The sequence below is a fragment of the Hemiscyllium ocellatum genome, chromosome 8, assembly GCF_020745735.1.
Source record: "Hemiscyllium ocellatum isolate sHemOce1 chromosome 8, sHemOce1.pat.X.cur, whole genome shotgun sequence".
Lineage (NCBI taxonomy): Eukaryota > Metazoa > Chordata > Chondrichthyes > Orectolobiformes > Hemiscylliidae > Hemiscyllium > Hemiscyllium ocellatum.
The window spans coordinates 17,367,858-17,382,598 of NC_083408.1; positions in this window are offsets into that span (position 1 = coordinate 17,367,858).

The following is a 14,741-nucleotide window of genomic DNA, read 5'->3' on the forward strand; positions in this document are numbered from 1 at the left end:
ATAACTTGGTAGAGATTAGGGCCCCGTAAAGATCAATCAGGTCACCCATGTGTGGAACCCGAGGGGATGGGTGAGATCTTAAACACAAAAAAAAGTCTTGTCATTATTTACTCTGGAGAAAGACATGGAAGCTCGGAAACGTTGGGAAATAGAATGCCATTTCTTGGAAAGAGCAGTGAACAGAGAAGGGAAAGTGCTGGAATATTAAAGCAAATAAAGGTAGATCAATTCCTCAGTAACTCATTAGTTCGATCTGAGAACAGGGAAGAGATTGCAGTGTCCCTAACAGAGATATTTATATTATCAACAGACACAGTGAGGTGCCAGACGACTGGATGGCGGATGTTCCATCACTTAAGGATTGCAGGGAAAAGCCAGGAAATTACTGCCCAGTGAGCCCAATGATGGGGAAAGTGTTGGAGGAGATTCTGAGAGAAAGAAGTTACGTATATTTGGAAAGGCAAGGGCTGATTAGACATCGTCTTCATGGCTTTTTGAGTGGAAAACCGTGTTTCACAAACTGGATTGAGTCTTTGAAGAGGTGGCCAAGAGATAGATGAAGGCAGAGCAGTCAATGTTGTCTACGCGGACTTCAGCAAAGCATTTGACAAGGTTCCAAGGAATGTGGAACATCGAGTCAAGAGGAAGAACAGCGTTTATATAAGGTTGAGGCCGCAAGGATCATTAGACCTCTAAAGGGTTATATTGGGGTGGGACGATGGCTCAGTGATTAGACGGCTGCCTCATAGCACCAGGGACCCGATTTCTACTCCAGGCCTGGGGGACTGTCTGTGTGGAGTTTACACATTTTCCCATGTCTGCGTGGGGTTCCTCCAGGATGTGAAGTTTCCACGCATCGTCCAAAGATGAGCTGAATCAGCCATGAAAATTACCCATAGTGTTGAGGGATATGCAGGATTGACACGTTGGTGCAAATGGAGTGTCATAAGGTGTGGGAATGGTTTTGGGCAGGCTGTTCCTGAGAGGGTCGTATGGAGTTGTTGGGCCAAATGGCCTGTTTCCACACTCTGGGGACTCACTGAAGGTAGCCAGGAAGGAACTGAAGAATGGATGTAGGACAGTTAGAATGGAGCATGAGAAAGCTTTGTTGAGAAGGATTAAGGAAGACCGTAAGGCAATCTCTATTTATGCAAGGTACAATAGCATGGTGAGCATGAGTGTAGGGCCAGTCAGGCTCAGTGGAGGAAACATGTGCCTGGAGTCACAGGAGGTAGGGAAGGTCCTTAATGCATACTTTGCTTCAGTATTCACGACTGAGAGGGACCTTGCCATTTGTGAGGACAGCATGAAAAGAACTGATATATGTGAACAGGTTGATGTTAATAAGGAGGATGTGCTGAGAATTGTGTAAAACATACTGTTAGATAAGTCTATTTGACCAGGCGGGATATGCTGTAAGATAATGCAGAAGTGAGGGAATGGATTGCTGCGCCTTTGGAGATGACCTTTCCAACCTCACTGTCTCCCGGAGTCGTACCAGATGATTGGAGGATGTCAAACGTTCCTCAATTGATCAAGAAAGGGAATAGTGTTAATCCTTTGAATTACAGATCTCACATTCTTATGGTTGTGGTGCGCAGATGTTTGAAAGGACTCTGAGAGACAGGATTTATGATTCCTTGCAAAACCATAGTTCGATTAAAGTTAGTCAGCGTGGCTTTGTAATGGAAAGGTCATGCCTCACGAATCTGACTGAATGCTTTGAGAATGTGACAAAACAAATTTATAGCTCATTCAGAATGTACAGAGGCATGGGATACAGGAAACTTTGTCTGGATACAGAATTCCTGGCTCATGGAAGACAGAGGGTGGTGATAGATGGGAAGCATTCAGCCTGGAACTCGGTGACCAGTGGTGTGTTGCAGGGATCGGTTCCAGGACCTCTGCCCTTTGTGATTTTTCTTAATAAATGTCTTGGACATAGGTGTGGAAGACTCGGTCAGTAGTTTTGCCGAAGACATGGAGGTTGGTGGAGTGGTGGATAGTGTGGAGGGCTGTTGTAGTTTGCAGCAGGATATTAACAGGATACGGAGCTGGGCTGAGAAGTGGCAGATGGAGTTTAGTCTAACAAAGTGTGTAATGATTTAATTTTGGAAGGTCGAACTTGAATGCAGAATACAGGGTTCAAGGCAGAATACTTGGTCGTGTTGTGGATAAGGGGGATCTTGGGTTCCACATCCACTGATCCCTCGAATTTGCCACCCAAACTGATAAGGTTGTTTAGAAGGAATACATTATGTTGACTTTCACTTGCTGGGGTTTGTGTTTTAAAGCCGTGAGGATATGCTGCTGCTCTATAGAGCCCTGGTTAGACCACACTTAGAATACTGTGTTCAATTCTGGTCCCCTCGTTACGGAAGAATGTGAAAGCTCCAGAGACGGTAAAGAGGAGATTTACCAGCGTGCTGTCTGGACTGGAGAGCATGTCTTATGAAGAAAGGTTGAAAGAGCTAAGGCGTTTCTCATTGGAGTGAAGAAATGTGAGAGGTGACTTGGCAGAGGTGAACCAAATGATGAGAGGCACAGAAAGTGAATAGTGAGTCAGAATTTTTAACCTGATAAGACAGCTATTACAAAGGGGTTGTTTAAGGGAGATTTCAGATGTAGGTTCGTTACATACAGAGTGGTGGCTGAGTGGAATGCACTGCCAGTGGTGGCAGTAAAATTAGTTGCATTAGGGACATTTAATATACTCCTGGATAGGCACATGGATGATAATAAAATGAATGGTATGGAGGTTAGTTTGATCATACAGTCAGATTTAAGATTGGCATGGCATCATGACCGAATGGTCTTGTGCTGTACTATTCTGTGTTCTATGTTCTGTACAGTAAACTGGGTAATAAGCTCAGATCAGTGGAAAAGGATATGGCATTCAGAAGGAGCTAGTCAACTGGGTAAAGATTTTCTAGATGGTAGGAGCCAGCGGGTGATGGGAGACATGCTGTTTTTCTGACTGGAGGCATGGGACCAGCGGTGTAGTGGGCCCCACAGTTGTTTGTCATTTGGATAAATGGTTTGGATGGGAATATTAGTTTCCTGGCAAGTACGTTTTTTGGGTGATACTGAAATTTGTGGTAAAGTGGGCAGTGACCAAGATTATGCATGATAGAACAGGATGACAAGTACTACTGGGAAAGTGGGCTGAAAAATACCAGATGGTGTCTAATGAGATAAATGCGAACTGTTCCATTTTGATGAAAAAACCAGGGTGGGACGTGCGCAGTTAAAGTTTGGGCCCTGGGTAGTGTGTCTAAGACCAAGGGATGCAGTTACATCGTTCTTTGAAAGTGGTGTCACGGGTAGACAGGCTGGTGAAGCATGCTTTTGTGATAGTTAACTTCATTGGTCAGAGCATTGAAAGTAGGATTTGGGATGTCATGTTGAATCTGTACAAGACATTGGTGAGGCCATTATTATGCCATTGTTGATCAGCAGGAAGAACCCATCTGGTTCACTTCCATCTTACAAGGAAGGATATCTAATATTCTAAACTGGTCTGGAAGACATGTGACTCCAGACTCACAGCAATATGGCTGACTCTAAGCTGCCCTCTGGTTAATTAACAGTTTGTGCAAAGAATGCTGGTCCAGGCAGTGATACCCACATCCCATGAATGAATAAATAACAATACATATGTCCCGCCCTACCTCTACAAACCGCTCCAGCTACAGCAATTCATAATGGCTTAGTAGCACCGTTCAGGCCCTAACCACTCTCTGTGACACTCTCACCACGTCCAGCACCTTCACCTCTCCTTGTTCCTTTTGTGACATTAAACCCTGACAATGATCCCCCTTCCCACTTCCCTACCCCTGTTAGCAGACCCTTTTCAATCCCTTTAAACCTTACTCCTAAAGCACTCTCTCACTTCAGGTTTTTAAGTAATATTTGGTGATCTTCTCAGCCTGATAATCTAATATGATCCATTTTGTCCTGTGTGAGGGATGGGTGGGAATTTCTTGTTGAGGTTTTGTCTGTTTCAATGAAATATCGTTTTTGTTGAGTGATTTACACTGTTCCTTCAAATGTTCTCCACTGTTCATTTACAGGCACATGTTTCAGTTGTTATTCTGTTTACCTTGGTCAGTTCCCTTCTCAAACTCATGTAATTGGTTATTTTCATTTTAGTTGTAACTTGTCCTTTCTGTGATTCACTTTAAAACTTTATATTTCTTTCAATTGCACTTTATCAAAATTTCCCAGAGGATCTTTCAACGTGACATTACACATTTACTAAGTTTCATCACACAGTGGTTGATCTGAGATAGTTACGTCCCGAGCCAGTTGCATTATGTGTTATTCAAAGAAACACTGAAAAGAAAATTCTCCGAACTCCTCTTCCAGTATCACTCTTGTCAGGGTGATTGCCCCAGACTGTACGAACATTGAAGTTTTACAAAATTATCACAATGACTTTATTAAAAATGCTAATCAGTTCCTGTTTAATGCAGTGACGAGAAATGAAATGCTGTTCGTTGTTATAAAAGTGTTCTGCTGCTTGTGTCTTTGGCAAGTAGTAGCCAGAATTTACATTCAGACTGACACTACTTCATGATCTGAGGCCAAACGCTTTATGTAAAGCCTTTGCTACCCATTTCTATCAGTGTTACCCAACCTTCCTTTCCCATTCTTAGACGCCGCAACATTGTGAACCATTGAATATTTATGTTCCGTCTTTTGTTTGCTCTGTAACCATGTCTCTCTGGTGTCTAAATCCATTTTATCTATATGTCACAAACCAATCTAACTTATTGATAAGAAATTATCCATTCGAAAAACAAACACATAATTTACTCTTTCCCCAAAATTTCCTGTCACAACTCTATTCCGTGATGTGCAGTTTTAGTTAATCTCTATCCCTTCTTGTTCCTTTCCGCTGGTCTTGAGCCACACTCCCATGGTGTTCTGATGCTTCACCTTTTCCCTTTGGATTTGGAAAGCTCCTTTCACCTGAACCATGTCCCTGCATCCTGTCTGTCAGCTTAAAGCCCTGTCCATAAACCTACCGACATGATTCGCCAGGACACTGGTCCCAGCAGAGTTCCAGTGGGATCATCCCAATGGGTTTCTTTTTTTTAAACCAAGTATGGGATGTGGGTGTCTCCAGCTGACCATCCTTTCTTGCCCAGCCCTAGCTGCCCTTGAGCGGGGTAATTTGCTCGGCGATTTCAGATGGTAATAGAGAGGCAAACACTTTGCTGTGTGTATGTTATGCAGACCACGTCAGTATGGGCAGATGTCCTTCTCGAAAGGACAAGTGTTAGTGCTTTTTTTTGTACATCAGCAATGGTCTCATGCGTATTTATGAATTGCTAATTACCATTTTAAAAAATTATTAATTTTAACTTTCTCCATTTCTGATGGTGGGATTTAAGCCGGCCTCCAATGAAGATTAGCTAAGATTTGGGACACATGCTCTGGCAAAAATACCACTCGGCGACCACTTCACCTCCTCAGTGGTTGCTCATTCCTGAGCACTGATACATCATGAAGTGCAACATAAAGCTGAACCCGTTTTCCTACACACGTGTTTGATCCTAAAATCATCCTGAACTCTAGAGATATCACTTAGGATCTCTCCATGTGGTAACTCTCACTGTGTGGGTCTAATTGTTGCCACTGTTAGCGTCTCTCGCTATTGCAATTACTCCAGAGCCTGAGCCAACAAAATTCTCCACTCCAGACAGACGCATCAGCAAAGGCTAGGGATGGAGCCGGAGATGTTCCTGATCTCTGTGGGACTTAGTGCCATTCTCCATGTGTAACTCTCACTATGTCAGTATAGATTCCCATTCTGTCTATTTATTTGTCTCCTGTAGGTAAGCAGAAAGTTCCTGACTCAGTAGACTTCCTAACTGCTGGGTGTCTCATCCATCATCTCACTGAAGGTGTTTCGTCAGCCAGAGACACAAAGGGCAGGGAGATCTGGAGCCTTCAATAAATCCTGCAGTGAGGCAAGATCACTCACAGTGAACTGAGCAGAGAGCAATTAGAGGGTTCCAAACTTCGGCTAACAAGTCCTGATATAGACACAGTGCTGGAGGGGGAGCATTCCCCACCCCTACCGTACGTTCTGTTGTACTAAGACTCACTACTCTGCAACAGTGTACCTATGGCATTGCTTGTGAACAAGTGTCTTCAATAATTTGTAACCCCTATAATAGTTCCTATCCCTGTAGAGTTCTTCCTCCCCAATAGCCCCTCCATATATTTGAAATGTACTGAATTCCAGACAACCATCACTATCGCTGTAACTTGCTTCAGTGTCTATAAGTTGCCTTATATCGGTCGTCTCCTCCTCCATTAACTGGAGAAAGAGCCAAACATCACGGAAACGATTCCATCGATCCAACTAGCCCTTGCTGATCAAGTCCCTGAATGAGTCGAATTTTCCTACATTTGACCCATATCCGTTCAAACCTTCTCTCAATGTAAGTCCCCAAATTTCTTTTACTTGTTGTTATTGCACTTTTCTCGACCACTTCCCCTGGAAGATCATTCCATACATGCACCATCATTTGTGTGGAAAATGTTCTCCTCCAAACCCTTTTCAGTTTTTTCTCTCCCATCTGATACTTATGACCTCGAGAATACAGAACATAGAACATGACTGTGCGGCACGGGCCCTTCGGTCCTCAATGTTGTGCCAGCCTGTGGAAACAATCTGAAGCCCATCTAACTTTCCCTTTTTCATTCTCATCCATATGCCTGTCCAGTGACCGTTTTAATGTCCTTAAAGTTGGCGAGTCTAATTGCAGGCCATGCATTCTATTCCCTGATCATTCTGAGTAAAGAACCTAAATCTGGCATCTGTTCCATATCTATTAATTAATAATAATATTAATATCTACCTCAATTTAAATCTATCTACCTCAATTTAAATCTAGCTTCCCTCGTACTAGGCATCGCCATCCAAGGGAAAAGCCTCTCACTGTCCAACCAATCTAACCCTCTAATTATCTTGTATGTCTCAATTAATTGGCCTCAAATGTCTTCACTCGAACAAAAACAGATTCAAGTCGCTCAGCCTTCCTCATTACACCTTCCCTCTTACCAGGTAACATCCTCGTAAATCTCTTCTGAACCCTTTCCAAATCTTTCACATACTTCCTCCAATGCGGTGATCTGAACCAGAGACAACACTCCAGTTGTGGCCACACCAGAGTTTGGGACAGCTGCAGCATTATCTCATGATTTCGAACTCAATCCCTGCACCAATAAAAGTTCACACGCAAAATGCCTTGTCAATAGCACTATCAATCTGAGTAGCAACTTTCAACGATGCATATACATGGACATAGTGATCTCTCTGCTCATCTGCACTCTCGAGGTCTGCTTTCCCTAAATCCACCTGTTTGGTCACCTTCTCAAATAAGTCAATAAGGTTTGTGAGGCATGACCTACCCTTCACAAAACCGTGCTGACTATCCCTCATCAACTTCTTCATCTCCAGATGATTATAAATGCTAGCTTTTACATACTGTTCCAACACTTTGCCCAGAATCGAATGGCTCACAGCTCTATAATTACCAGGGTTGTCTGTATTCCCCTTCTTGGTCAAAGGGAGGACATTTTCAGTCCTCCAGCCTTCTGACACTATTCCTGTAAACAATGACGACATAAAAATGAAAGCCAACGACTCGGCAATCTCCTTCCTGGCTTAGCAGAGAATACGAGGATAAATCCTATGCAGCCCAGGGACTTAACTATCTTCACACTTTCCACAATTGCTAACACCTTCTCTTTCTGCAGTTCAATCCCATCTAGTTATGGACTCCACAACCCTGGGGTAAATACGTTGGCTAATCAACTTACCTGTACCCCTTATGGTTTTCTAAACCTTTATAAGGTCACCCATCAGCTACCTACGCCCAATGGAAATTCGATAGACAATGATATAAATATTTCTGCTCATGCCCTGCCACTATTTTGTCACAATGTTCTGGGATACACTTGTTCAGGACCTAGGGCTTTCTCTACCTTTGTGTTCTAAGACCTCCAGGACCACCTCTTCTGTAATGGGGACTATTTACAAACCATCATTGTTTCTTTTCCTTTGTTTCCTAGTCTTTGTCCACAGTACGTTCTGACATGACACGCTCATTTAGGGTCTCTCCCATCTCTTGTGTTTCGACACATGGATGGAATCACTGATCTTTGAGAAGCCCTAGTGTCTCTCCAGTTGGTGCTTTGTTCAGGTGTGCTGCAGAAAATTCTTTGCATTTCGCTTAAGCTTATCTGCCAAATCTATCTCATCTCCCCATGTTTCTTTCCAGCTTATCCAGCATTTCCGATTCTGTCACACCCTCCAGTATCAGTAATATCTTCGTCAATCTTTGCTCCATTGACAGTTTCAGGAAATGCTTCCTAAATCAGGATGATCAGAATTCTACGCAACGTTCAAAAGCTGTGCAGACTATGCCTAATCAATTCTTGCCTTTGCAAATTCATGTATCTCATGTCCAGCAGAATCGCTTCCAACAGCGTATGCATCACTTACATCAAGCTAATTGGTGTTGATGCCCCTGCCTTTCCCTCGCAGACGTTCCTAAACACTAGCACAATATTAGCCACTCTCCAGGCTTCCAGCCCATCTCCCGTGCCTGTCAGTGACAGAAAAAATCTCTTTATGGGACCCCACAATTTCTTCCCAGAAGATCCAGGCATATACTTGATTAGTTCCCAGGGATTTGTCTACCTTTCATGCATTTTAAAACCTCCAATACCTCCTGTTCTGTAATGTGGACTCTTTTGAAGAACATCACTGTTTACTTCCCTGACTTTTCCAGTCTTTCTTACAGTAAGTTGAAACGTGAAACTTTCGTTTAAGACTCAACCACCTCCTTTGTTTCCACACTTGGATGCCCCCTTGACTATTAAGGAACTATATTCCATTCGTATTTAATCTTCTGTTGTTAATATACTTGTATTTTCCTCAGTTTGATCTGCTAGAGCTTTCTGTGGTCCTCCTTGGTCCCACTTAATTGTATTCCTCCACCCACAATGTTCTTCAATGGATTCCCTGAATCCAGCTGGCTATATGTGACACGCGCTCCATTTCTCTTGTTGAGAATCTCAATATCCCCAGTCACCCAGCATTTCTTACTTGCATCAGCATTATCCATCACACTAACAGGAATATGCTGGCCCTGAACTCTCATGTTATCTCTCTTTTGAAATCTTCCCATCTGCCTGAAGTCCCTTTACCTGCAAATAGCCTCCACAATCAATTGTTAAATGCTTTTGTCTCATACCTTCTGGATTCAGGCAAGGCCAGTCTTGATCATTAACTTGTGAACCAGCCATGTTCTTTTCCATCGCTATTTTCAAAATAATACGATTGTTGTGACTTTGCCAAAGTGTCGCCCCACGAACACCTCAGTCCCTTTCCCTACCTTGTTTCCCAAGGGCAGGTCAGGTTTTACCCCTTCCTGCAGTCCGACCATTGACATTCTGACTGGGAGAGTTTTCTTGAACATGACTAAGAAATCCCTCCCATCTAAGCACTGAACACTCTGGCAGTCCCAGTCTAGTTTGTAAAGTTAAAATCCCCGACTATTACACCCCTAAAATTCTTACAGATATCTGAGATCTCCCGACATATTTGTTGCTCCTTTTCCTACTGACTATTGAGGGCCTGGAGTGCAGTCATATCAAAGTGATGACCAATTCTCATTTTTCATTTCTACCATTACAGCATGACTGGACGATCCCCAGGAATATCCTCTCTCAGTCCTGCAATGATGTTTCACTGACCAAAAACTCGAATCCCCCTCCTCTCTCTTCTCCAGCTCTCTCCATCCTGTAGAACCTGTACCCTGGAACATTGACCTGCCATTCCTGCCCTCCCTCAGTTTTCTTTCTGTCATACCTATTTTGTCCTAGTCCCATGTCCATGCATCACGTTCATCTACCTAATCTGTTTATCCTGTTATGTTGTACTAAGGTAGTTTGATTAATCAGTTTTTCCTCATTGCCTGCTGTGCTCTTGCCTGCCTTGTCTATCTCAATGACCCCTTTGAAATTCTGTCCCAGCCTTAACTTTCACACTGTAGCCTGAGACCATCCCCCTCACTGTGGGCAACACCCTCACCTTTCATGTCATCTGCAAATTTGCTAAAGATACCTTCGCTTTCACATCCAACGTGTCCTGCACAGATCCCTGAGGTACACCCACTGATGTTCCTCACAACCCTCCACAAACTGTGGATCCAATATGCCAACTTGCCTTGGATCCCATTGGTCTGTCGGACCAGCCTTCCATGTGGGACCTTAGAGCTCACAGCATCTTCACTGCCTTCATCAATATTTTTAATCCTGATTTCAAATAAAACTCAGCTGAATTCATCAGACAGGATTTTCCTTTACCAAATCCGCGCTGACTATCCCAAATTGTCCCTCAGAACTGTTGCCAATAATTTCCCACCCCCTGCTTTCAGACGATCTGCTCTGTAATTACGTGACCTATCCCCGCTACCCTTCTTGAACAACGGAACCACATTCGTTATCCTCCTGTCATTCGACACTTCACCTGTGGCCTGCAAACTATTATATATATGCGCCAGGGCCCCCGCAATCTCTTTTTTTTAACCTCCCTTAGCAGCCTGGATACATTTCATTTGGCACTGGCGGTTTCTCCCCATTTATGCCTGTGAAAACATTTAATAAATCCTCATTATTGATCTTAACATATTCCCGAAACTCACCAACTCAGCGGAAATTCGCGGCTACAATGTCTTTCTTCTGTCTGCACAAGACGGGAAGTATTAATTGAAGGCCTCACCTACTTCCTCTGGCTCCATGTACAGATTATCCCTTCGGTTAGAAATCCCCCTCTCTGTATGATCCCCTGAAGTCTCTGCAGTGCTCCCTATCTCTAACTACCAACTGCTTCCAGAACCCTCCCTACATCTTTAGCCACTTCCACTCCCTTCAGCAGCTTCGATCGCTGCAAACTCACCATTTTCCAAGGCGACTTCACTTCGTACAATGGCTGTCAGAATCTGAAGCCCACACAATCTCTCATCTGCAAGTCTCTCTATAATACATCTCTCCACATGTTCACCCACTACTGCTGTCTGTACCTTTCTTCGCTCCTCCAGTCTCATTAATCTTCCCATTCTTGACTAACTAAAGCCTATGTATCTTAGTACTTCCCTAAAAGATTTCATGTCTCTGCGAACTGCTTCAACCCCGCCACTATCTTTATCAACATCTACAACCCCTAAAGCCCTCCCTTTCTGTGTAACCTCTTCCAGTCCTGACAACACCCCAATCTATGGAGCCCTTTTACTCTTCGCTTGTTGGAAAATCCCTCGAAGTCCCTGCGGATTTCCCAATCTTAGCACCAACCCCAATATTTGTGACTCTTCAGTTCCCATAAGACTCAATTTCAATGTCAGCTCATCCAACCACTAATCCATGTGTAACCTCCGTATCCTTCTCCAATTCTTCGATCTGAATCGATTTAAACCTCACCCACACCCCCACCTCGCAAGACTCCTGACCACAGGAACCTCATTCAGTTTCTGCAATCCTCCCCATTTATGTAACTCTCTCCAACCGAGTAATCTGGCATTCTCCATTTCCTTCCTATCTATACAGCCTTCAGAACCTGGAAATCTTCTTATCACAGTGAATGTCTTCCGTCACTACAATGTAACATATCTCTGTTAGTATATGCAATACACCTATCGCTGAAAGACACCCTGCCTGTGCCTCTCAGACTGCCTGCCTCTCCCTTCATCGATTCCCTATTCCTATGTCCAGAATCTAATCCAGCTGCCTCTTTCTCTGTAAATACCTCCAATCCCCAAGCCCGTTTGACCCACTGACGTACTTGACTAGATGTGACTCTGTTAAACTCGAACATCCTCAAGCCCATGTAAGCCTCCCTATCTCTTCAACCTCTACCCATGCGTTCAACCCCACTCTCCTGAGGAATGACTCCCTGCATTCGCCATAAGGCATGTGGAATGACCATGAACAGATATGATGGAACTGTTATTCCGGAGATGTAGCTGCAGAATGACAATCGCTGGGAAGTGAATATTGGAAGATTATAGAACATAGAACATAGAACAATACAGCACAGAACAGGCCCTTCGGTCTACGATGTTGTGCCGAATATCTATCCTAGATTAAGCACCCATCCATGTACCTATCCAATGCCGCTTAAAGGTCGCCAATGATTCTGACTCTACCACTCCCACGGGCAGCGCATTCCATGCCCCCACCACTCTCTGGGTAAAGAATCCACCCCTGACATCTCCCCTATACCTTCCAACCTTCACCTTAAATTTATGTCCCCTTGTAATACACTGTTGTACCCGGGGAAAAAGTTTCTGACTGTCTACTCTATCTATTCCTTTGATCATCTTATAAACCTCTATCAAGTCACCCCACATCCTTCGCCGTTCCAATGAGAAAAGGCCAAGAACTCTCAACCTATCCTGGTACGACCTATTCTCCATTCCAGGCAACATCCTGGTAAATCTTCTCTGCACCCTCTCCAAAGCTTCCACATCTTTCCTAAAGTGAGCCGACCAGAACTGCACACAGTATTCCAAATGTGGCCTAACCAAAGTCCTGTACAGCTGCAACATCACTTCACGACTCTTGAATTCAATCCCTCTGCTAATGAACGCTAATACACCATAGCCCTTCTTACAAGCTCTATCCACCTGAGTGGCAACTTTCAAAGATCTATGTACATAGACCCCAAGATCCCTCTGTTCCTCCACCTGACTAAGAACTCTACCGTTAACCCTGTATTCCGCATTCTTATTTGTTCTTCCAAAATGGACAACCTCACACTTGGCAGGGTTGAACTCCATCTGCCACTCCTCAGCCCAGCTCTGCATCATATCTAAGTCCCTTTGCAAACGACAACAGCCCTCCTCACTGTCCACAACACCACCAATCTTCGTATCATCTGCAAATTTACTGACCCACCCTTCGACTCCCTCATCCAAGTCATTAATAAAAATTACAAACAGCAGAGGACCCAGAACTGATCCCTGCGGAACTCCGCTTGTAACTGGGCTCCAGGCTGAATATTTACCATCTACCACCACTCTCTGACTTCGACCGGTTAGCCAGTTTTCAATCCAATTGTCCAAGTTTCCCTCTATCCCATGCCTCCTGACTTTCCGCATAAGCCTACCATGGGGAAACTTATCAAATGCCTTACTAAAATCCATGTACACTACATCCACTGCTCTACCCTCATCCACATGCTTGGTCACCTCCTCAAAGAATTCAATAAGACTTGTAAGGCAAGACCTACCTTTCACAAATCCGTGCTGGCTGTCCCTAATCAAGCAGTGTTTTTCCAGATACTCATAAATCCTATCTATCAGTACCTTTTCCATTACTTTGCCTACCACAGAAGTAAGACTAACTGGCCTGTAATTCCCGGGGTTATCCCAATTCCCTTTTTTGAACAGGGGCACAACATTCGCTACTCTCCAGTCTCCTGGTACCACCCCCGTTGACAGTGAAGACGATAATATCATTGCCAACGGTACTGCAATTTCCTCTCTTGCTTCCCATATAATCCTAGGATATATCCCGTCAGGTCCGGGGGACTTGTCTATCCTCAAGTTGTTCAAAATGTCCAACGCATCTTCCTTCCTAACAAGTATCTCTTCTAGCTTACCAGTCCGTTTCACACTCTCCTCTTCAACAAGACGGTCCCTCTCGTTCGTAAATACTGAAGAAAAGTAATTGTTCAAAACCTCTCCAATCTCTTCCGACTAAATACACAACCTCCCACTACTGACCTTGATCGGATCTACCCTCGTTCTCGTCATTCTCATGTTTCTCACATACGCATAAAATGCCTTGGGGTTATCCTTGATCCTATCCGCCAAGGATTTTTCATGCCCTCTCTTAGCTCTCCTAATCCCTTTCTTCAGTTTCCTTCTGGCTATCCTGTATCCCTCCACTGCTCTATCTGAACCCTGTTTCCTCAACCTTATGTAAGCCTCCTTCTTCCTCTTTACTAGACATTCAACCTCCCTCGTCAACCAAGGCTCCCTCACACGACCATTTCTTTCCTGCCTGACAGGTACATACACATCAAGGACACGTCGTATCTGCTCCTTGAAAAAGTTCCACATTTCCACCACATCCTTCCCTGACAGCCTATGCTCCCAACTTATGCTCCTCAAATTCTGTCTTACAGCATCGTAATTTCCCTTCCCCCAATCTACCCTGTTGTGCGCACCTATCTCTCTCCATAACCAAGGTGAAAGTCACAGAATTGTGGTCGCCATCACCAAAATGTTCACCAACTAACAAGCCCATCACTTGTCCTGGTTCATTACCGAGTACCAAATCCAATATAGACTCCCCTCTGGTTGGACAATCTACATACTGAGTTAGAAAAGCTTCCTGGACACACTGCACAAACACCGACCCATCCTATCTACTTGATCTAAAGAGCTTCCAATCAATATTTGGGAAGTTGAAGTCGCCCATGACTACGACCCTGTGGCTTCTGCACCTTTCCAAAATCTGTTTCCCAATCTGTTTCCCCACATCTCTGCTGCTATTGGGGGGCCTATAGTAAACACCCAACAAGGTGACTGCACCTTTCCTATTTCTGAATTCAGCCCATATTACCTCCAAAGGCAGGTCCCCCTCAAACTTCCTTTCTGCAGCCGTTATACCATTGCCACCCCCTCCTTTTTTACCACCCTCCCTAATCTTAC